Raw genomic sequence first — 17,988 nt, forward strand, 5'->3', positions numbered from 1 at the left:
AAGACTTGACAAGTTTGGATGCAGCCATCTTTTCCTTCTCCCAGTTACTCCAAAGTCTTTCCAATTTTCATTTTGACTTTTTTCAGTCTCGAGCTGTTTTTCCAGCTTTACGTCATGCTTTCCATTTTGGAGATGTCAGATGATCTGTGATAAACTGACAGTATGTGCAGGAGCAGTGAGGAGATGAGGTCCATTTTAATGAGACTAACTTTACTGGGTAGTGAAAACAGTGCCTCAACAAGCCTCAAGATCTTGTTTCCCTTTGCAAAGCGTCTTAATGGCACAAAAGCATTTTTACACAAGTAAGGAAAGGCAAGTCCCAAAACAGATTTCTTTCAGTAGCCATTGAAATGGAAAGTTACCACAGAGATTTGTGTGCTCTCCTTTCAGAGGTAAGCACAATCAGAAATCAGTATTCTCTTGGCTCCTGCAAACAGCCTGAAATATTTCTGAATAAAGAGTGTGTTTGCTTGGGGTGCACCATTCACCCAGCAGATCCAGCAGGCACTCTCCATTTCCTCTGTGGTCATCTGTAAGAGTCTGAACCACCAAACGCAGGGGGGTGAGAAGGGAGCAAAAAGAGACAGAGCTGGTGAGGGAGGACTAAACAGTGGCTGGACTTCAGTAAACAGAACACTGATAATAAATACAGAATGAAATTATCAATATTATATGCAGGTTCCCTGACTTAGTTTCTGTGTCTTTTACCATCTCTTGAGAAGGCTATTGGTACAAACCCTGCCCATTGGTACTGAGATTTAATCCCATGAGCAATGGTGGCAAGGGCAGAGTTTGGATGCTCATGAGGTGGGATGTGTGGAGACACAGCACAGCTCAAGGCAAAGGTTGAGCACCACAGTGCTTTCCAGCCCACTGTCATTTCATGAGAGGACTAAGGTGCCTTTCATCATCACCTGTGAAGCATCATTATTCCCCATAGATGAAGAATCAAGTCAAAACAAAAATTTTGGTACCGTTACCACCTCATATCTAGCACGTAGGAAGGCAACTAAGTGCAAAGGCAATTTGGTGTGTGTTTCAGGGCTGTATTAATTTTCTGACTCCCTGTGGAAATTACTGCTCATTCTTAACTTCAGGAGAGACTCGATTAACATGGCACGTGAAGCCAATCTTCACAGCTAAGTTATTAGTCTTTAGGACAGACTGGGCTCATTCTTCATGCGGGTTGCCAATAAAATCCGGGTGAATTCTGGAGAAGTAATCACAGTTCAAACAGGGTCAGCTGTACAAGGCCAAGGCCATCGATGGCTATTTTCTGAGGCTTGCTGTGGTCAGGAATGCCAGTGATACCTCCTTCAGTTCAGAATCCTGCAGAAATCAGAAGGACATCTTCACTTAGGTCTTCACGTAGGGAATTTCTTCCCATAGGATAGAATAACGAACTGCAAGATGATTATGTACAAACCTTCACCACTAAGCAATACACAAAATAATTTATGCATACTGGATAAATGAAAAAAGGCTAGTCCTGCTCCGAGTGGCAGATAAAAGCACTCTTCCAATTGTTTATTTTTGACCTAGACACCACTAACTTAATATGTTCTGCAGCATCTACAGAGAACAATTTTTATGGAATATTTTTTAAATCTTGCTTTTCAGGGAGGTACTTTTTTTTTTTTTTTCCCTCTAGTATTCTTTCCTAAGCTATTTTTGGACCTCAGTGCATGAATTCTAAGATATCTGGGCAACATTGGGAAAGAGTGAATAGATGAATAGGAGATGTAAAATATCCCAGCCTGCATAGGAATTATGCAGTCCAGTTTTCCTGTTCTCTTTTGAAATGTGGATTTGGTGATTATTTGTTCAAGCCCGTGGGAAAGCTTATTTAGTTATGTATTAAAAAAAAAATCAAATGTTCTAATCTTAACTCATATTTCTGACTACAAATGACTCCTGTATTTTCAGCTTGATCTGGAATATCTCTCCAAAGTAACTATGGTCTGTTCTTGAGTTTGCTTTTTATTTGTAGAAATCTGATTTGTTTAAATAGCTGTAGAAAATGCCATGTAATCAGTGGTGAGAGGATATTCACTAAGTTTTAAAGGCAACAGCAGGAAAATGGTCAGCATAATTTGATGGTGATTCCAAGTATTAATTTTGACTTCAGCAGTACTAAATACTGACAGAAAAAATTGCAAATCTTGCATTTAAGAAAAAGAAACTGTGATCATAGAAAACAGATGCAGATTTCTCCACATCTCTATGAGTGTCCAATCTTTACACATCTGACTGATAGCTTTAGCAGCGGCACACATGCATGATTTATTCACTTTCAGATCTTTGAGTAAGACAACAAAACAACACTAAAATCTCCTGTTTCTTGTCAGCGACTAGGTAGTATCCATCATGGTAAGGGTGGCCTGCAAAGGCACAGAAAGCTGTAGGGACAGGTACCTTTTCAGACTGAGGTGAAAGTAGTAAGGTGACAACAAAAGCTTTGCTTTCCATCCATCTGGACAGCAAACAAACAAACAGAGCAGGTGGGCACACACAATGGTACCAAGACAGGCCAGGGCAGTATCAGATCAGTGCCTTGCCAAAGCAATCACAGGGTAGCAGTGGTGGGATGGATGTGTTCCTTCAGCACTCTGAGCTGACAGACCTCAACTCCTCTCCAGACAGCTCACACAGAAAGCTGCAACAAGGGCTTCTTCTGCACTATGGAGCACCCCTGTTGTTCCTTTAAGGACGCTAACTGTTGTTAGTAGCAGCTTGAAGGCAAAAAAGCCCAGGGCCTTTGGGTGCCATAGATCTCTATATCTGTGAAACAGACAGAAAATGCTGGAGTACAGCCAGTGAGAGCTACTGCCCAGGCCCCTAAAAACAGCTGTGTAAATGAGTTAACAGCATCACAGCAAACACCTGCTTGTGCTTTCTGTGCCTCAGTGTGGGCACTGCATCTACGTTTGTGCCACCTTGTACAATCAGGCACCAGAGACTGCAGTATAACCAGTTATTTATCACCTCTTGCCTCACCTCCCTTGCCTCACCAAAGCAGCAGACCAGCCTGGACTGGCTCCCCAGCCCCTACTTCCAGGGGGGAGCCTCTGCCATTTGCCCCCACACTAACAGCCAAGAAGATATGCAAAAAGCACCAGCAGCACAGAGATTGGGAAGATGTGTCAAAAAAAGCTTCCCTGTCTGTCTCCTGCACAGTGGACCAAGCAGATCTTTGCGGTGTTTGAAGCCCTAAAAGGAGTTCTCTGTGTTCTGGTACTGCTTGAGCCTCCACAAAGGAGATGAAAAGGAGGAATAAAACATCTGAACAGCCCAATCTGGTCTGAACTGCATGCATTCATTACAGCAAAGACGGATTTTTTCTGGTTCCTCCTCCGTATCCTCCTCCTCAGTGGTGGCAGCGAGAAGCTTGACACTCCAATTACAGGATATTCACATTAAACAGAGAAGAGGGACAGCTAGTTGGTGGCAGACATTTAGGATATGGCATCCAAGGCTCCATGCAGCCAGCAGAAACCTGAAGGAACAGACTGAAACTGCTCTAATGTCCCAGCTCCTCACAATGCTTTGTTATAGATTTAAACTAGCTCTGAGCCATCAGTGTTACCCATGACTTAAATCAGGGTCCAAATGTACTCACTTCACCAACACTACTGCAAAATGGGACCAGTGCTCTGGAGGCTGGCAGGGACCCTGTTGTGTGGGGCTGCTGTTGCATTGTGAAATGCTTTTTCCATGCTTTTTTTCCCCTCCAGGTTTGCCATTTGGCTGTACCTCATTTCTGAGTCCCTCAGCACAGGGTTTCAGGCCAGGAGTGGATGTTCACTCTACTCATTTACAAAACATTGTGGATGAAATCCATTCAAAGGCTTGTGCAAAAGCATTTGATGTTTGTGGCTCAGAGACCGCTTTTTCCTTTCAAACTTGAGAAAAGTTTTTGTCTTTTTTCCCCTCCAATGGAAATGGTAATGCAGACTAAGAAAAATGTCATTAATAATACAAACTGGGGGCCTTTGGGAGGAAATTTTAGTTTTGAAAAGTGACTACTCTGCATGAATATGTCATTGCCATCAGAAGTTTATCTGCATTGTCTTGACTCTTCACATATGTATATATTTCTCTTCTCCCAGGCATGGTCCGTATCCTTAATTAAATAGGGTATAATTATAGATGCCTACTTAAATTACAATAAATAAATAGAAATTCATCTATTCAATAGGCATTTTCCTAGGAAAAAAATGTTTTCCTTCAGATATTGGTTTTCTTCAGGGTTTTTTCTCTCTATTTTTAATTTAAAGCTCCTTCTCTTATGTTTTATTCACTTGTTTTCATTAGGTAAAGGAATGCCTTGGCATGAAAACCTGTCCTGAATCCACTGCCTGCTTGACAGATAGATATAAAGACTTGAAACATGAGAGGAAAAGCAGATGGTTGCAAGGGGGGGAAAAGAAACCTTTAAACAAAAGAAAGGAATTAAACCTAGCACAGGCACATGTATTAATACCTTGTGAGTGCCATTGCACATTCTGGTAAAACTGACAGACCTCAACAATGTATCTCTACCACCTTCTAAAAAGGCAGAACCCTCCTTTTTATCTCCAGATTGATCCTGACCAGTTTGTTGCAAGTAGCTACTGCAATTTCAAATATTGAGTGCTGGTATTTGTGATTGGTCCCGCAGTGTAAATCACATGCTAATGTTTCTCTGTCTTGACTGGATGAGAATAAACATAATAATCAGGAAGAGGCCTTGAAGAAGCCACTGTGGCTTTAAATCTCTCAGGGAGCAGCAGCAGTTTAGGGAGAAGTGACTGATAAAGAGGATTAGAGAGTTCTAGAAAATTTAAAGCCCATTCCTTTCTGGCCCACACAGGCTCTGCCCAAGGCGTCATTGCTAGGAAAATTAGGCTGCTGTGAAATTTATTGCCAGGGTGCAGAATTTACATTTCAATTTCCCCTGTCACAGCTTGGGCTGTGGTCAGATCCTCTCTGCCTGCTTCCCCTGCTGCTGCACCTTGCACCCCTCAGCCTGGCACAGGCCCTGGCCCCTCGTTTCCCCCACACTTTTTACAGGGGCAGGAGACAACTGCAAAGCCCTTTTCTGAAAGTTTCAGGAGAGCAAGGCTGGCCAGAAAGCATTGCAGAGGATGGCTGCTGTTGCTTTTGCCACCATATTGTTGCCCTCATAGCCAAGCAAGGGCTTATTTTCTTGCCCCTACAGAAATTCAATGGAGTTGAATGTTTGCATTGTCAATAATCACAGGGATTACCTGTGAAGAGGTAGTCACAAGCCCAGGTAGGTGATGACTGTCTCTAGATTTGTGGGAAAAGACCCATAATCCTCTTCCAAGTGTCTGTGGGCCTCTGCTGGGCTCCACAGTGAAGTATGGCTCAGGTGATACCAAAATGCTTCCATCGTGTGGGGAGGAACACAGGGCACAGCAAGTCCTGAAGGCATCACCTGAGAAACTGAAGAAGAAAAAGAAAAGGAAATAGAACACTTGGGAGGGAGAAGAAGAGAAATAGTGAGAAATGGCAGAGTGCAAAATAATAAGATTGCTGAAGATAAATCAATTCTGGAGAGTATTTGGTTGAACTTTTTAACAGGGCATTCACTGCCCCTTTGTGGTCTATGTTATTCTCCTTGTCAAAGAGGTCACTAGCAGGAAGGTTTGCAGAAATGATGATCATTATCTGGATATTCATAAACATCCAGTATGCTGCCAATCACAGGACAAAAACAGGCTGCATCACCTCTGGGTGTGAATGGAATTAACCAAGAAGTCTTGAAATTAGCAATGTGCTCCTTTGTGGCAAAGTCTAAGTCCTAACACTGATGTCATGACTAGCTGAAATTATGTCTAAATTAGAGAAGAAAAAAAAAGCCCAACTTCCTCAGAGCTGTTTTGCAACTGTAAATGAGGCATAATTGTATCACCTAGGAACGATGATAAACTGTTATTAGCATTTGAGTTGTGTTTCCCCGTAGAAATCCAGGAAGGCTTTTTACCCTGGATTAAGGGTCCCTCCCGACACTTGAACAGGAAGTGCATATGGAAATGGAGTTGTCCAGGGTGTCATCACCTTGAGGTGAAGGATAGCCTGAGGTGCAAGGGTGGAGAATAAATGTTACTGCAAGAAAAGCTGCTGAATTTCCTTTTGAGAGACTGATAATCCCACAGGCTTCTGCAGAAGCAGCTTTTGATTATCATTGCTGATGATATTAGAGGACATCTCTGGAGTCTGTCCTTTAAAAAATGTTTCCCCAGTGCTACTTGAAAACATATGGGTTGGGAACTGAAGTGAAAAACTGATGTTTTACTAAGTCTCTTGGCATGATGGAGGCTTAGAAAATGATGTGCCTGATACTGGGGATGCATTTTTAGCAGTAAATGAAACCAGGCTGCATAAAATTTCAAAATACTAGAAAAGATTTAGATGAGAAAAGAAGTTGAAACAAGAAAAAGGGACTCGTTAAAGAACCAAATGAGAAAAGATGGATCAGACCTAGAGCTGGGGTGAATTAGAGCAGCTCCACTAGCTCTAGTGGGTCTATTCTGAGCTGCATGGACTCATAGAAGAGCTAGATGTACACTGGCAGTTTATATACAGGGTTGGAGTAAACCAGGTCATTTTCAAGTGCAGCAATATCCTGAGTGCTTTATCAAATAATAAGATGGGCAAGCAATTTGTAAGGTTCAAATCTGAGGGGAAAAGAACAGAGGGATGAAGTCAGTGCCAGTGTATTTTCCTAACTCCAGTTACTGCACCAGCAATACCTGGCTTCAAAGGTGGCACATCTCCATGGTTTACTGTTAGCTAGTATTTTCTGAAAGCAAAAAAGGGCAAAGAAAGGAAAGAGGAAGGCTTCATGTCCTAGCTGACCAGGCTTTATCAGTGGCATCTTGGGAAACTGGCCTAGAGTTGCATTATTTAAAACAGATCAGAACACCTGGAGAGAATTCGTGCTCTCGTTCCAGTGGCTCTTCTCAGGACAACTTAAATTTCTTTCCAAACAATAAGCACTAACCTTCAGAAGATGTTTTAGACAAGAACAAGTGTGCTCTGTGCTTGAGTTGGATTAGGTTACTTTTCCTGGTTTAGCAGGGTATTTTAAAAAATAAAATTAAAAAGTGTTACTCTGCTACTGCTGCAGAGGATACACTGGCCAAACTGCTGGCCTTAAACAAGGCAGAAAACTTCACCCCTTCAGCTCCACAATCTGTGAAAAAAACTAATACATTTTGATTGCGGCAGAAGAGCTTTTGAGAAAAAAACTACTTTGGTAAAGTGTAGAACCTCTTGACAGGGCTTGTGGATTTGAGCTCCCCCCAGAAATTACTGATTTTGGAAATTTACTGAAGTAAAAAAGCATCCCATTTCAGTGCCTTTCCCCTCTGCTTCTCTGTCTCTTTTAGTCATCACACACACACCCACAGGAAAAGTCAGACGACCAGCAGATTTTTTGCTAGACAGGTGCTACAAATTCCTGGTGAACTTCAGGAGGTTTTGGTGTGCTCTTAAGAAAAAAGTAAACTTCTGCACCACTACAGGCAAGCTCTCAATCTGCTCCTTTTCTGTAAATAGGTCAGATATCTTGACTTCTGGAAAAGATTTTTTAAATGTCAGAACTTATATTTTTGCTGTATGGTAGCTACAGTGTCTGTTGAAGCTGTGAGGTTCTGCAACACCCTAAAGAAATGTTAAATCCTAAAGACAGCTTTCATCCTTAGCCACAATCAGTTAACATAATCTATTTTTCACTTTTCCCAGGCCCTCTTTACACTCTCTAGCTAGTAGTTTAACCTCTTTTCCAAAAACCAACATAGCTAAAAAACACTTAATATCACTCTCAGCTCTTATAAAAACCGGGATAGGTTTTGCATTTGTCTACACAAAGAAGTTTTATTTCAATGATTTGAGGTGCTGGGGTTTTTCCGGATGTGACTCAAGCCATGATTTCCCACTGAAATAAGCTTTTATCTTTTTTCCAAAAGAAAGATTGTGTTATGAGAAAATTCAAATTATTTTATTCTAGAAGCTGTCTAATTAAATTGAACAATAAAAATTGTTATCCTTTATGACCGCCAAGCAATTAGGTGACCTGGTGATAGGGAATTAAGTCAGTCTTCTTCCTTTGAAATGACAGCTGAAATAGGAGAGGCGCTGCTCTTTGTCTACCGCGTGCGTGCTGGAGAGGAGGCAGAGGGGGAAGGATGGAATGGAATAATACACAATCAGAAAAATCCTATCCTTGTTGCAACTGCAGAATTGCTTCCCATTAACTTTCCTATGGGCAGAATTTTGCTCATTGTGTTTCATCTTCTAGGATAGCCTCATAAACAAGCAAACAAACAAGAAAAAGACCCAACAAACCTCCTTGCATCTACCACAATTTATATTATTCTCTGTACTGTTAATCCATAAGGCTTATTGAGTATATTGTGATGCCTTTCTCTTTCTTTTTTCTTTGACATCACTTGGTATAAATGACAGTATAGCAGGAAAAGTCCATGCTAGTTTATTGAAGGTGTGTGCCAATAATCTTGTAATTCCAGAATGACACACTGGAAGTGGATTGGGGAAAATGGGTTTAAAACCAGAAGCATCTAAAGTACCAGAGCTGTGGCAAATTCACCAGCATTACAGACCACAGCCTCGCCATCAAAGACACGAGATACAGCCTCAGGGCCGGGTGACAATATTACCAAATAGAAAGTTTTCCCTTTTACATCACTACAATTATCTTAATTATAGGAACTTAATTCAACTGGCATACAGTTGCTTTCATTCAGTGATAAAAGCATCCAAGGTGACACAATCCAAGATGAAAAAAAGACATGCATAGGGAGATTAGTGATTCTGTTTGGGATGTTATATTGGTGTGACTATTTTTTTAGAAGAATTGTGCCCCATCTAATGCCTTTTCCAGGTCATCCAATCTTTGGGTAGTTGTTGATTATACAGCACTGTGTGATAGGACCATTGTGCATTAAGCATCAGTGAGTGCTTGCCTATCCAATAAAAGTATATGCAAAAATCAATCCTATACAAATTATCTCAATAAATTGGCTGAAAGCTTGTGAGATGTAACAAAAGGATTTTTAAACAGGCATTTATTTTGGTGTCACTTACCAGTTAGAGTAAGATATTTGTCACAAGATATCTCATTGCATGGTAGTTTTGTTTCCTTCTCCCCAGACTGCCATAACTGTGATCTTCCACTGGATGCCCTTTGGTAAGGAACAAAGTCATTAAAAACTGCCCCTCGTCATGCGGCAGTGTCCATCTGGAACAAAGGTTCTATCAGCCTGCATAAATTTGGTCTAACTATTAATTACTGTAATTAATTAACCTCTACAAGTGGAAAAATATGAAATCAAGCTAAAGAACAAGACAGTTTCATGCCAAAGATGTTTCTACAGCAGCTGAATACTGTGCTTTCACACCACAGTCGTAAAAGTTTCTGAGTTTGTAGTTTTCCTTGTTGATGGTGGCATTAATAATTTCCAACAGTGACAGATTTCAGAGTGTCAAAAGAATTAGGGCTGTAGTGTCAGAAAATAGGAACATAAGCCACGCAGCGCAAATGCAGAGCTTTTTAAATGTGTTTAGATTTTAAATCCTTTTAAGGGATAGCATTGCAGGCTTCAAGTGCCCTAGCAAATCATTAATGATAATATGAAATCCCAGCAGAATTATAGCAGCTATTTCACCATGAACTTGGCCATCCAACCATGTAAAAAGAGTCCTTTCCACCTCTGAGTCATTACTCATTACAAAAACAGCCCATCATCTTTCCACCAATCTAGCAGGGTAGCTGGAGAGACTAAAACTAGAAGAGTGACCATATTGGCTATATATCTTAACAAAAGGAAGACTGGAAAAATTCACACAAGAAAAATTCTTCAAGTACTATTAAATGCCTTAAGAAGTTGGTGAGATGCAAGTAGCTGCAATCTGGAAAAGTCCTTGGAGGGAGGATCTCTGTGTGTTTCATAGGCATCCATTGTTGGCTGCTCTCAATTTCTTCTGGAATTGTGTTCAAGACAGCAACTTTGGGGAAAAATTGTAATTACTGGTCTATTATTAGATACTGTAATTTTGCCAGAAGGCCAAAAGTTGCAATAAATCAGCTTTAATACTATCTGTTGTCTCCAAACATGGAAAAGAGCCATGAATTCAGTGGAGGGACAGATAATATAGTTATATTAGAATACATTATTATCCAAAGTGTTGCCTATTGACAGTTTAATTTTTATTGCATGGCAAAGGTTAACATCTTTAGGTAGTTCAAAGGACCCAAAGGGTAAAAAATTACCAAGAATTCATCTATTCAGCGTAGATATGAAACTATCAGAAAAGACAGTTAGTATGGTGCTAGCACCCTCTGATCTAGATAATAGATTTGATTTGGCAAAAATTTGGCTATCATTAATGGTGGACAGACACTGAGGGTTGAAAAAAAGTGCCAGCTTATTATTCTGCAGCTGAAATGTAGCTCTTGGTAATAAGATTCACGAGTCTCAGGTTTCTGCTGGAAACTGAGCTGTGATTCATTTTGGGAAACTGTGAGAATATTTTTATTTCAGGTTATCTTACTGTTTTACCTAGAAATAATCCACCCAGACTTCTTTTCAATTAAACAGAGGAAGAAAATTGATTGAAAATAACAATTGATATGGAGAAAAAAATGGGACATTCTTCTACAGCTTTTTCTTACAGGCACACATCACTCTTATGGGCATCAGACTTGACAGTCTATGCTGGATCCTTCAGGACAATTCAATCTCAGAGGAGAGTGCACCTACCCACTTACTTAGCAAAGCTTAAGTGAGCAAACTATTTCACTAGTACTGCAGTACGTTTGCTTTTGATTGGTCTCCAGGATTAATTAAAACACTTTGGGTATGTTTTAGACCACCCTCATATTCTAGATCCAAGATAATCTTGGTGTCTGTCACATGATGGTTAAAGAGGAAACACCACACCAGACAAACAGTTCCAATACTGTGAGTTTTCAGATAATGGTGCTCCATCATTTTGGCCCTAAAGTTTTATTCTGACTAGGCTGATGTTCTATCATGTCATCACTATTTAGTGTTTTATTCTCCATAATATTCAGTGATATTCCATCACTGCCCATTCCCCAGCTTGGTTCTGCACTCTGCAGAAAAGTGTCTTAAGTCCACCACCATTTAAACATATTGAAGCTTCCTCTTCTTGTGGGATGAGAAGTGGTGGCTAGAAATGTCCAGCTGGCCTTCTCTTTTGCCTCTCTCACTTCTCATCTAATTCCCTTTCTGCATTGGTCTGACAGAGCCCGAGATAGTGGCACTTCAGGCCACATTGCAAGACCCATCTATTATTATGCCTTCTACCAAAGAAGCTGATTTGAAGGGGCATGAAGTTTTGTGAGTCTTCTGAAATGTTGAATTGACTTTTCTGTCACTTTTGCTTTAAAACATTTTAGTTTCCATGAGTTACAGCACTGATGGAAATATCCTTATAGTCTATGATAGGCAGATTCTATACATAGCATGTTAAAGAAATTGAAATATTTTTAAAAATTAGCAATCATTCAAAAGTTTTTATTAAACAGACAATATATGTAATAACAATAGAAAAAAAACCTACTGCAGTTTTCTTTTTGGTGAAAGATGTGTAGTAAGAAAGGAAACTATGCAGTTTAATTTTCTCCGTGGTATTAGCTCTCATAGTATTTGCCAGTAATGGCAACATTATAATTTGTAGAATTAATTAATGATCTGGCATCTGATTTTGATTCATTACTGCTTAAGCCAGCTAAGTCTCAATTATCCTCTGGACTATTTATTCCTTAACAAGCTTTTAGCTAATGTGATTTTAAAAATATGAAAATAGGTTTTAACTTGCCTTTAAGACGCAGCAATATTTTAACACTCCTCTATAAAATAAAGGAACCTCCATATTTCTTATTCTATTATAGCTACATTCAAAATTAGACTAGGGGATTTGCAATGTATTCACTAAATATATATTATATTCATATGTACCTGGAACCTGACTTCAATTTAGTCTTGATTAAAAAATGTACTGAATTGGAAACTGTGTAATAAAGGATGCCTAAATCATAGTGACCCAGAATATCTCACTCAGTCAGACAGTTAGCAAATAAGTGCACAAGCAAGCAGATGATACAAGAATTCAAAATTAATTCTATTCTCAGAGGATGCATAGACCGGGAGATAGCATCTGATTCTATCTGCAGAGGTGTAAATCCAGAGTAACACCTTGGCTAAAATATCCTTACCCTGAACTTGATTGCTTATCCTGCAAATGACCAGAATTGGACTCTCCTGTGCCCAAGGCTAGGTTAAAGTAGCTGAAATATCCAGTTCTACTTCATGACATTTTTGTGATGCAACTGAACATATCTACCAATTTCCAGGTATTTATTATTTATAACAATTTAATTTACCAGATGTAAGAACTCCTGGTATTTTCTCCAAATGACTGATTTTTTTTTAAAGTTCAATCACCACATCGTTTAGGAAAGTCTGCCCAATGCAGTTGTGATTTGTGTTGCAATTGTGTTATGATAAGGGACATTCAGAAACTGCATACCTTTGATTTGGAATTGTCAGGGCACCAGTTCAGAGCTGAGTTGAACTGATCTTGAGAAGATGTTTCTATTGCTGGATTCTGACATAATGGTCCTCCCTGTCATCACTGCACCTTGTCCTTGTTCACACCAAAGCTGAAATGCTGAAATAATTACAAAGATGGGTAAATAAATTAAGAGTGTTTTAACCAAATAATCATTGTTAATTACTTTTTTACTGAGATTTGTTTTGAAACTACCTTCTGAAAAGTTTCAGGCATGATGCAAAAAGTAGAAAATACCATTTTTCTAAGCTATCAGTGTTGCAGTAGATGAAAAAAACCTGTCTTCTCCTAAAACTGTGCTTCCTTCTCCTAAGAAGTCATTCAGTGGCTTCCAAATACCTGCACGTCAACATAATACTATTGGTGTAAATGGTTTTTTTCTTAGTTCATACTGCTGTGACTGCTAGAGCCTTCTCCATCCTTCTCACCAAAAAACACCTGAGAAAAACATCCAAGAGTATCTTCCTTCCCATTTTCAGATCAGTAAGTCTGGCTCCTTTCAGTACAAGATGGGAAGTCAGTCGCAAGTTTTGATGCATGAGCTGTAATGCCAGCTCCCTTGAAACCCAAGGAGCCCTTAGCTCAGCCAGTTCCCACATGGCTATCCCAAAACTACTGAGTGGGGGGACTGCTGTCTGTGGGTTTAAAAATCAAAACCCAGTTACTGAGTCAGATCCTATGGCTCACTGAATCCACGCTGCAATGCTCCAGGGACACAAGGCAGCTTATAAAAAAATAAATCCAGCTTATGTGGCCAGCACAGAACTCCTGGGTGGTCACAAAACCAGCTACCACAGTCATCCCAGAGGCAACAAACAAAGGAGTCAATCTCCAGTTACTGCTGCACCAAGAAAAGTCCAAGGTACCTGCGTTGTTACGGCAAGAGTTCATTTGGGCTAAGAGGTAAACAGAGACGGCTGAGCTTGATCTCTAAAGCTGGGGCTGGACGGCTGGAAGCACCAGCTTTCTCAATTGCTTAGAGTACAGGATTGAGTTGATAAATCAGAGCAGCCCTGATCGCTTTTAATCAACTGAATGAGGAGGAAGGAGGGGAGGTGGAGGCTTGGGAAGAAAAATATGTAAAGCTTAAAAAGTTCCAGCTGCCGTTCCCTAATGGAGTCTCGTTCCTCATGAACGGTGGAATAGTTAGGCCACCTGGTGGCAAACAGCAAACCAACAACCGTTGCAATTTCCAAGCTACAATAAATGTCCAAAGGATCAGAGAGCTCTGGGAACTGTCAGAGGCTGGGAGTTTTTCACGCCCAGGTGGCTGCTATGCAGCCACTGCTGGGAGACAGCAGCCAGCAAGGGTTGCCATCAGCCACTCCACAGGTGCAACGCAGAACAGCTGACCTGGTGTCTGGCCAGTTTCTGCCAGACAGCTGCCAGACATCACCAAATCTTCCACTACAGCCAGCCTCCCTCACCTCAGGATGGAGGCAAAGGAGAAAGCAGCCCAGGAGGAAGGAGCTGAACTTAGCTTGTAGCTTGTGAAAAAGTAGTCAATGGCTCAGTGTTCCAGTGCACACTGGTGAAAAGTGGTGTCTTCAAGGGTCCATACTGGGACCAGTACTATTCAGTAGCTTCATCAGCAACATTTCCAGGGGCCTCAAGTGCACCCTCAGCAAATTTGGAGATTTGCTGACACACTGAGTGCTGTGGTTGACACACCTGAAGGACAAGATGCCATCCACGTGGATCTCGACAAGTTTGAGAAGTGGACACATGAGAATCTCACATGATTTAGCAAGACCAAATGCAAGGTGCTGCACTTAGATCAGGGCAACTCCTGGTATCAACACAGGCTGTGCGAGGAACAGATTGAGAGCAGTCCTGATGAGAAGGACTTGACGCTGTTGGATGAAAAGCTGAACATAACCCAGCAATGTGCTCTCACAGCCCAATGAGCCAAACCTGTCCTGGACTGCATCCAAAGCAGCACAGCCAGCAGGGTGAGGGAGGGATTCTGCTGCTCTGCTCTGGTGAGACCCCACATGCAGTGCTGTGTCCAGCTCTGGAGTGAAGACATGGACCCGTTGGAGTGAGTTCAGCAGAGGGGCACAAAAATTATCAGAATGCTGGAGCATCTCTCATACGAGGAAAGGCTGAGAGTTGGGGTTTTTCAGTCTGGAGAAGAGAAGGCTCTGTGGAGACCTTGTTGTGGGCGTTGAGTACTTAAAGCAGCCCTATAAAAGGCTGGGGATAAACTTCTTACCAAGGTCTCTTGTGACAGGATAAGGGGTAACAGTTTTAAACTAAAAGACAGTAGATTTATACTAGCTATAAGGAAGAAGTGTTTTACAATGAGGGTGGTAAAACACTGGAACAGGTTGGCCACAGAGGTGGTGGATGCTCCTTTCCTGGAAACACTTAAGCTTAGGCTGGACCAGGCTCTGAGCAACCTCATATAGAAGAACATGTCCTTACTTATTTCTGAGTTGGCTTAGATGAGCTTTAAAGGTGACCTTTCAACACAAACCATTCTATGATTCTAAGTAGGAGCCTGACACAATGTTTGTAAAGAGACTGTCCCATCAGGTCTATTCAGGTAAATCAAGTGAGGCTCATGAAAAAGGCTGCTATTATACATTTCAGAGGGCTGTGCAGCCTTTCAGAAGTACCTTGACAACTTGGAGAGATGGACAGAGAAGAAGCATCTGAAATTCTACAAAGGCAAATGCAGGGTCCTGCACTTGGAAAAGAATAATCCCATGCACTGGAACAGGCTGGGGGTTGATCTATTGGAAAGCTGCTCTGCAGGGAAAGACCTGAGTGTCCTGGTGGAGAACAAACTGTCCATGAGCCTGTGGTGCCCTTGGACAAGAGGCAGTGGGCAGAAACTGACGCACAGACGTTCCAGCTGAGCATGAGGAACAACTTTTTTACTGTGCAGGTGACAGCACTGGAACAGATTGCCCAGAGAGGTTGTGGAGTCTCCCTCACTGGAGATATTCAAGAACTGTCTGGATGCAATTCGTGTGATGTTTCCTCTAGGCTGACTCTGCTTGAGCAGGGAGGTTGGACCAGATGAGCCACTGTGGTCCCTTCCAGCCTGGCTCATTCAGTAATTCTGGAATTCATATTTTAACAAATATGCTACAATATAGTTTTCATTTCCATGTCTGCAAATTGTTTCTTCCAGAAAATCTACTCACCGGACCAGCAAATCTACTCACCGGAAATATTGCCAAGTATCAAACATAAAAAGGAAGTACATGCAAGATGCCAACCTGTTGAAGGTTTCTTCTCCAGAAGCACTTCTAAGTACTCACCTTTAAAATCCAAGAATTTAGCTGAGCTGGACAGTGGTTTACTGCTAGAGGGCATTCACAGATGAGTTCAGTACAGGCAAAAAAAAAAAAAGAAATTAAAATCTGTTTGAAAATGTAATAGTTCTTAAATTAGTTCTAAAGAACTATCAGTTGTTTTCTCCAGTTTTGTCCACTGTACTTTTAGTATAAGCCTAGTGAAAACCAGCATGCAAGTCCAGCAGCTGCTGCTCTAGCATTGCTTCTAGATGCTCTCTCTTTGCTGTTCTTCCCTCATTCCTTCACTGCATTCCCTGACAGTTGAAAACTCACCACAGACTTGTGACTCACATTTTAATCTTATCCAAGTCACAATGTTTATTTCACAGGATGTCCAATTAAACGTCAATTCAATCTGCTCTGGAGTTGTTTCCTTCCCCTCTGGTGATTAGTACAACCTGAATAACATAGGAAATACAGAAAAAAAAGACAGTAAACAACTCCAGTGACATCAAGAAACCAAGCTGAAACTTTTCCCACAGAAGACAGAGGAAGGTGATGCATAAGAATGTTAATATAGGTCATACTTTCTAATGTTCTGACTGTGAAGAATGGAAGGGGAAATTTTGCTACCTTAGGGTGAGTTCTGGGCCCCCTTTAAGCCTGGGGAAACATGAGTAGGTGTGGGGCTGTGCAAGCCCCACAAAGAGAGACAAATTCTCTGTCCACATTTCCCCTGAAGTGCCCGCTGCTGCCCTTCATTGAAGCCAGTGTGCGTACCCCACTTCTTTGCATCCTGCCTCCAATGCAGCTACTGAAGCTCTGCAGCCTCAAAGTGAAGAAGCAGACCCCCACATACCAGGTGCTGCACATTACTGCCCAGAAGCCCTAAAAAACTACCATCCATCAGCTCACTGACTGGCTGAAGGGGCATCTTATGATGACAGAGACTTGCATACTTTCTTGGGGCTTTTTTTTCATCTTCATTCAGGCATGTCAAGTGCCACATGATGCACATAAATGTAATTCTACTTGTTGTCTGCTCCAGAAATAGCCTTCTGCAACATACCAGGCTTACACTGGAAGCTTGGAAATGGAGGTAGGGTTCTGCATAAAACAAGGGGCTGCTTTTGAAAATAGGAGAGATAATTGAACTAAACTTTCAAATGTTACCTGGTCTTTGAAAAGCCACCAATAAAAAACCTCTTAGGAAACACTGAATTTTGGTGAAGCTGTGCAAGAATGGAGCTCAGAGTCATCTTTCTTCCCAAGTTGTCCAGCTTGTAAGTCAATGCCAGCTGGGAGTTGAATATCACCAGTTACTCAGGGGAAAAACCTTGGTTTCAGGATGAAACTGCTCACTGGAAGACACTCCGCATAAATGCAAGCAGGGGCAACTCTGTTGGAGGGATCTCCCCTCAACACAAGTGTTCAAAACAAAGTGGTACTGGTTCCTCACTCCACAGAAGCTTCCTGTGTTAGTTCCCAAGGAGAAGCCAGCTGTGTCTCTGGCTTTTCTGTGTGCACCAGGACAAACTGTGAGCAGGCACTCAGTGGGAGTAGCCGAGGGGTGCTGGGGGTCCTGCAGAGCCAAGCAAAACTGTGCCAAGGACCCCAAGACCATGGGCACATTGCAGGGAAGCTCTCTCAAGAAGCCAGATGTTCTCTCCAGTTTGCAAAGGGAGCAGTTTTGTGACTTAGGGAGAAATATTTCCATGTGAGCTCCTGCTGTGACAGTGCTCATTACTCTGAGCTGTGTCTAAGTGGCAATACAAGTTGCTCCTCACAAAACGCCCTGCGCCTGCCCACATTTTTTTTTTAACCTATGAGAGGTTTGGTGTTTGGTTTGTTTTTTTTTGGCAGTAATGTTGTAAAATTCCTTCCAAAGAAATTTTCAGTGTGCCTTGCTGGGACTTTCTAAAAAATATAGATTAATTGTGATAATTAAATTTCCCTCTGAGTGATTTCTTTGATAAATGGGTCTAGTTAGGACTTTCAATTAAGCACCAAGCCCTGCTGTGAAGTCAGACTGAGCTTCATGTTGCAGGCATTTATTGCCTCATTTACACAGAGACAATCTGAATTATTCTACATGACACTGTTTTCTTTATCT

General features: G+C 41.4%; 1 long non-coding RNA gene across 1 annotated transcript; it reads right to left on the minus strand.

The window, feature by feature from the left end:
• Positions 1-989: 989 nt before the first annotated feature.
• Positions 990-12,718, minus strand: LOC120499742. The gene is made up of 4 exons (XR_005626954.1): positions 12,586-12,718; positions 9,115-9,212; positions 5,250-5,448; positions 990-1,329 (listed from the first exon to the last, which is right to left on the minus strand). It is a non-coding gene; the product is annotated as an uncharacterized LOC120499742 (long non-coding RNA).
• Between the last annotated feature and the right edge of the window lie 5,270 nt (positions 12,719-17,988).

This window comes from Passer montanus, unplaced genomic scaffold (genome assembly GCF_014805655.1).
Source record: "Passer montanus isolate IOZ18808 unplaced genomic scaffold, ASM1480565v1 scaffold169, whole genome shotgun sequence".
NCBI lineage: Eukaryota > Metazoa > Chordata > Aves > Passeriformes > Passeridae > Passer > Passer montanus.